Source organism: Lepidochelys olivacea (genome assembly GCF_965140295.1).
Source record: "Lepidochelys olivacea isolate rLepOli2 genome assembly, chromosome: 6".
Lineage (NCBI taxonomy): Eukaryota > Metazoa > Chordata > Testudines > Cheloniidae > Lepidochelys > Lepidochelys olivacea.
In genome coordinates, this window is record NC_140416.1 from 56738885 (window position 1) to 56745276 (window position 6392).

General features: G+C 46.2%; 1 protein-coding gene across 9 annotated transcripts in view; it reads right to left on the reverse strand.

The window, feature by feature from the left end:
* The window catches only part of PACSIN3 (protein kinase C and casein kinase substrate in neurons 3), a 38733-nt gene that overhangs the window by 31496 nt on the left and 845 nt on the right, over positions 1-6392 (reverse strand). For 2 of the 9 annotated variants that reach the window (XM_084630926.1, XM_084630924.1), the window contains one exon: positions 3591-3708. The exons of the other annotated variants lie outside the window; for them this stretch is intronic. The gene's annotated coding sequence lies outside the window, so the exon portion shown is untranslated. Of the gene's footprint in view, positions 1-3590; positions 3709-6392 lie in introns of those variants that run through there. 9 annotated transcript variants of the gene reach the window in all.

The window sequence follows — 6392 nt, forward strand, 5'->3', positions numbered from 1 at the left end:
TCACATGTCACTGTAAGACCCCCTAGTCTCCATTCTTCCTGGATTGGCCCACAGGAAGGTTTTCAGGTAAATAAACCATTTATGACCATTGTCTGGGCCAATGGGAGCCATCAAGATTTTAAACCACCATTAATGGCCCACACTTTGCATAATTACAATAGGACCTCAGAGTTTTACTTCATATTTCTAGCTTCAGAGACAAGGATACATGCATACAAATAGGAGGAATATATTCAGTAGCTTATAACCTTTGTTATGATACCTTACAAGAGACCTTTTGCATAAAGCATATTCCAGTTACATCATATTCATACTCATAAGCATATTTCCATAAAACATATGGAGTGCAGCGTCATAATAATCACTGCCAGCTAGTGGGTGACTGGAAACTCCATCAGCTTGTATGCTGCCTGCAGTGACCCAGCTGGCTTTCTAATCCTCTAGGCTAAAAAGTTTACTTACAGGGGGTGAAAAGTTAGATAGGTTCCCAGCAAACCAGTCCACCAGGAGAGGCTGGGACATCCTGAGATCCCACTTATTCCTTTTGTTGCCTACAGAACCAGACCCCTGCTAGCTGGTACCATGGTGTTCTACTCCAGTGTTTCTCAAATGCGGCCACCGTGGCTGCATGTGGCCACCAGGGGCTTTTCTTGTAGCCACAGCCTCCTGGGGTGTGATTGTGGGGGAGCAGCAGCCCTGCCCCCACCCCGGTGCTCCTGGATGCACTGTCTTGGTGTTGGTTGCTTGAGCTTCCAGCAAGGGTTGGGCAGCCAGTAAGTTCCCCATCTTTCCAACGGGGGGTGGGGCTCAGGATTTGGGCTTCAGCTCGGCAGTGGCAAAAAAGCAGGCTCTGGCTGCAAGGCTTTGGGCTCCAGCCCCGGGGTTTCAGGCTCTGCCCCACCCCATTGCCTCTGGCACCTCCCCCTATCCCCCATCTAGGGCTTACTTTGTCCCCACACTTCCCAGTGCTGCGTAAGTCTGCTGTGAAAAGTGATATTAACAAACATACAAGTATCACTTTTCACAGCAGACTTCCTAGCTAGTAATAAATAAATTACAATGATTTGGACATGTATATGTGCATATTTATTTGTTTTTCCTAAAGCTAATTGAGTATTTTAGGAAAAAGTGTGAGAGCGGCCACAAGCAAAAGTTGGTGGCCGCACCCTAAGGCCACCAAATAATTTGTCCTGAGAACCTCTGTTCTACTCCACACCCAATTTCTCAGAAATGTAGAAAACAGATCTCAGTGCTTTTAGTATCTTGACAAGGAACATGGATAAGGCATTGGCTCAGTGACAGTCTCCTAGGGGGGAGGCTACATGAAAAAATGAGATAATGGTGCCATTGCCAGAGATACCCACTCAGATATCCACCGTTGGCCTCTGAGGAGCCCCCTCAGGAAGAAATAGGTAGAGTTTAGCATCACCTCTGACTGGGCCTACCCTGAAAAAGAAGGTACCACTATGAAAGATACTGGCCAACTACAAAGGGATAACTTAATGAGGGAGGCATGCAAACAGTTTGAAGGGTTTGTAGCTGACTATGGTTGAGGCAATGTCAGGTTTGTTTTTAAACCTCTAAAGGGGGGAGGGGAAAGCAAACTCTCCTCTGGCAGAGCATACAGGGCATTCTAATCTAGTCTGGATTGGAGCTCAATTAGATGTATGTCCTGATCTTTTTTCCTCGGCGGGGGGGTGCCAGCCCATTGGGGGTCATAAGCAGGAATATTTTTGGGCCCCCAAAAACACACTAAAAAGCAAATGGGGGCCCCCCTTGAGCTGCTCAGGGACCTAAGCAATTGCTTAGGCTATATCTACACTATGCAGTTTTTAGAGACACAGCTGTGTCACTACAGCCGAGCTGCTAAAAGACTCACAATGTAGCCCGTTTGTCAGCTCTCCTGACAAAAAACTTCCATTCCCAACAAGCGGCGTTAGCTTTGTCGGCAGGAGAGTGCTGTTCACACCAGCGCTTGTTGTTGGCAAAACTTTTGTCTTGGGGCGGGGAGCGCTGACACTTCTGAAGGACAAAAGTTTTGTCATTCAGTTGTCAGTGTAAACATAGCCTAAGTCTGCTTATGCATAGCATCAGCTCGGTTTCTCAGGCACAACCCCAAACCTCAGGAGAGTTAAGGGAAAAGATACAGAAGAGCATCAGTTAGTATGGGCATCACAAAAAGTGTTAAAGAGGACCTGAAAAGGAAGAGAACATTGGAACTATCCCTTTCTGCTTCTTTCTAATCAATTAAGTGGCCTGGGAATTTTTTTGCCCCAGAAGTTCCCTGATTTGTGTGTTTAAGAGTTGAAATTTAACTCATCTGCCCTGAAGACTCTGTGGTGATTGGAAGACTAGAGAAATAAATGACATCACAAGAGTCGAGAGAAAACTGAGCAACAGAAAGGTTGAGGGAAAGGATTTTTTTTTTAAGTTGTGGGGAAGAAGAGGGTGGTTCATTAACAACTTCAAGGACTAGTATTTGGAAAAGGGCATCTATTAGATATTTAAAAACACCCCTACTGCTTCAATTAAGATGCATGAACTGAAAATAAACATCCTCTGATCTCCAAGGAGACCAAGGTGAACCAGGAAGTCAGATTTGATATGCTTGATGTTTCTAAGGCTAAAGGAGTTTTTAAATCCTCTCAGGAGTCTCTTGCAGGTCACCTTTGGCAGATTACAATACCCCAGTGGCACCTACTAGATAATACTCTGCCTCCCAAGAGTCTGGGAGGTTCAATCCATTAGTGCAATTCATGGAGAGAAGGAACTATTACAGGACAAAAATATGATTAGGAGGCCAGTAACATATGCTGCCTCAGCCCACAACTCTAGGGAGCTTGAAACTATTGTACCAATCAGTGAAACAAAGCTGACTAATCACAGGAATGAATACACTAAACTCTCTGCAGCATGAGGACTATCCCTTTATAAGTGCAGTAACTTCACCAGCACAGAAAGACAGGCAGCATTTAGGACATTCCATTAGGAGAACAAGTGTGTTGCAGAAGGGTGTAGAGCAGTTAGACATCCTGCAACGGCTTCTTAATTCAAGCACACCAGCCTCCTTCCTCTCCTCTAAAGAGGCTCCTAAAGTCACATTTTTTATGAAGACTTCCAGACACACAACTCACTAGACACCCTTCTTATTCGGTTTTGTATCCTATTGTGAAGGCCTTTAGACTAAGATTTTTTGGGAGCAGTCTTTTTCTGTCTGCACAGTTCCCCCTTTATGGTGCCATGTACACTCACCATTCTGTAAGCAGTAATAAATTATTTATTCAGAAAGGTCCACTTCTGTAAATACTAAAGTCCTGCCCTGCCCTTCTTTCTGGGATTATTCATCACCATTATTGTTTAGGCAGACAGTATCAGATGGTATGACAACCTTGAGTAAGGAAGTAGAATTTGGAGCCTGTGTCCATCCAGACCCAGCACACAGGATTTTAGCTGCTCTTGCACAAGACACAAGGCTCTGAATCTTCACTAGGAAAACCAGACATGACATTTCCCAATGAGGGGATTCCATTCACTGAAAATGTTTTCACACTTGTATGGCTTGGATACGTAAAACACTAATGGCCACTCACCAGCCAACAACCTGCCCCGGAGTTCTGTACTGCGTTGACGGAGTCCACAATCCTGTGTAGTCCATCCCATCTTAAATCCTGGCAAACCATTCACTTGCTGGCACTGCATAATGGAGTCCTAAGTGGGCAAGAGAGGTCAACCCTATGCTTGGCTCTCAGAGATGTTAGGCCTCTCTTAACTGCATAGGAAAGGAAGGAAACAATCTTCACAAGAACAAGTGCAGACAAGCCACAGACAGGAGCAAGCTCTTAGGTAAAAGTCTCAGCAGGCACAGAGTGGGGAGAACAGCAGGCCAGTCACTCCCACATTTATCTTTTTCCTCAAACTTTTGCTTGGAAGAAGACAAGAGGATGGTTCAGGGAACAATCTCTTCTGCTGAAGTAGATATTAGGAATAAAGGAGTTGCCAAAACAAAAACAGACTGTTGGTTTATCTTCTAGGTGATAGTTTGTCAGTGAAGAATGTCTGATGCTTCATAGTCAGGTAATCCTTTGACACATGGTGTACCTAGTTGTGAAATGCACTGGAAGGAATTCCATTTTGACCCCACCCAGAGATCAGCTCACACCCAGAGACAGAAGAATCCAGTGCTCTAGTAATTTTAGCACTTGAAACTGCTCTGCAGAGAGTATTCCTATTACAAACAGAAAAGTATCTGAGCTCTTTGTAAGACTTAACTACTTCTCAGCTACATTTTAATTCCAGAGTGGGGTGGAAGAATGTTAGGGTTTTGTATGCAACTTATAATAGTACCTTCATTAGATTGGCAGTGGAATAGTTCCTAATGAGCTTCATTGAGTCTCTAGTTTGGCTTCTGTTTTGGAAGGCAGAAAACCTCTGTTTGGGGTAGAGATTTATTTTTGTTTTTAGGGCAGGGGAGGGAGAGAAAAGGATGCTCAGGAGCTCAGGGGGAATTTCAGAGAACAAGTACTAAAGTTCACCTCCCCCAACAAAAAAGGTCTCCGAGCTTGGGAAGTGCAACAGGCAAAAAAACAAAAAACAAAAAAAACCACATAGTTGGCACAGAAAGTGGACAAACTGGTTAAAGCATTTGGGCCAGGATACCTGCACTTGTTGCTGTTTCTGCTGAGGAGTCTGACCCCTTCTGCCACAGGTAAGGACAAGCCATGGATGGTCTGTGCTCTCAAGGCAACACAAAATCTGGTGGTGAGCACCCAGTACACCAACATTCCATATGTGTTGATGCGCTAAAGAGGAGAGGATAGTCCCAGGGGTTTTATGCAGTTACCAGATAGTAAAAACAGGTAGGTTGTGAAGAACTGCTCCTCTTACTCCTCCAAAATAAATATTTCTCAGCCTCCCCACCACCACATATCCACTCCTCAGCCCTAGAAAGCCCAAATGCAAGATCAGTGGCCACAGTTAAGCAAGGACAGGAGTCGTGGAAGTTTCTGCAGCACATAATTCTAACTTGTCACCCTCAGCTCTGGGAGTCAGGAATTTACAATATGAGGAGGATGTCCCCAGCTGATGCCTAAGAAGGGGCAGAAAACCAAATGGTCCAGCTGGACTTGAGGAATGGATAGCATACTGAAGAGGCCTATTTGTTTTGGGATTGGATATAGGAGTCCCTATTTCCATGGACACCGCCCCAGACACTCCAGTGGGAGTTGGGCTAAGGACTGAATGGGATCTAGGTGGTCTGCTGCAGTTTGAATACATTTTTCTTAGGAGACTAGAAGCAGCTAGTTGGACAGGATAGAGGTGTCAGTACCATGATAGTACCTCCGCACAGTCCAGTTGGCAAAGGGCAGCAGAAGGGTGCCTATCCCTTTAACAAAAAGAACGAGGAGTACTTGCGGCACCTTAGAGACTAACACATTTATTTGAGCATAAGCTTTCGTGGGCTAAAGCCCACTTCATCAGATGCATGCAGTGGAAAATACCGTAGGAAGATATACATATATACACACAGAGAACATCTTCCTACGGTATCTTCCACTGCATGCATCTGATGAAGTGGGCTTTAGCCCCGAAAGCTTATGCTCAAATAAATGTGTTAGTCTCTAAGGTGCTGCAAGTACTCCTCGTTCTTTCTGCTGATACAAACTAACAAGGCTACCATTCTGAAACCTATCCCTTTAACAGAGGCTCTGCCAGGCTCCAGGGCCTGCAGCTCCAGTTTCAGTGTGGGAAGCAACTCCGCATGGTCTTCACAAAGGGGCCCTGTCCCTTTCTCCCCCGCCCCTTCCCTGGCTGTAAAGGAGAGAAGCCTGCTCCAAACAGAAGGGAGTGCGGTCCCACAGAGAACCCACCCTAGGAGTCTCCGGGGAAAAGAGATGGGAGCAGGGGACTGAGTAGGAGTGCAGGCACTAAGGGAGGTTCTGGAGAAACTTGTTCAGATGTGGACAAGCTAGTTCTGAGCCCAGGAGCTGAGGTGTGTGTGGGGGGGTGTCTGAGACCCCAACCCAGAGAACAGGCGATGGGGTGGGTTGCCTCAGCAGCTGGGCTGTAAGGGCAGATCAGCGTGAGGTCTCTACCTAACCTCTTGGAAAATGCTTCTATTAGAGCTCGGTGACAGATGTCCTGATTTTATAGGGAGAGCCCCAATATTCCAGGTTTTGTCTTATATAGGCGCCTATTTCCCCCACTTCACCCCTGTACTGATTTTTCCACTTGCTATTTGGTCACCCTCATTATACCCGTCTCATGGCAGCTGACCCCCTAACGGGGCACCCTTGGGGCCGGACACTAACAGGGCACCGCTCCCAGCCCGCTCCCGCAGAGGGGATGGCGGGGCTCCAGTCCCCAGAGCACAGCAATAACTGGAGAGCCTGCGG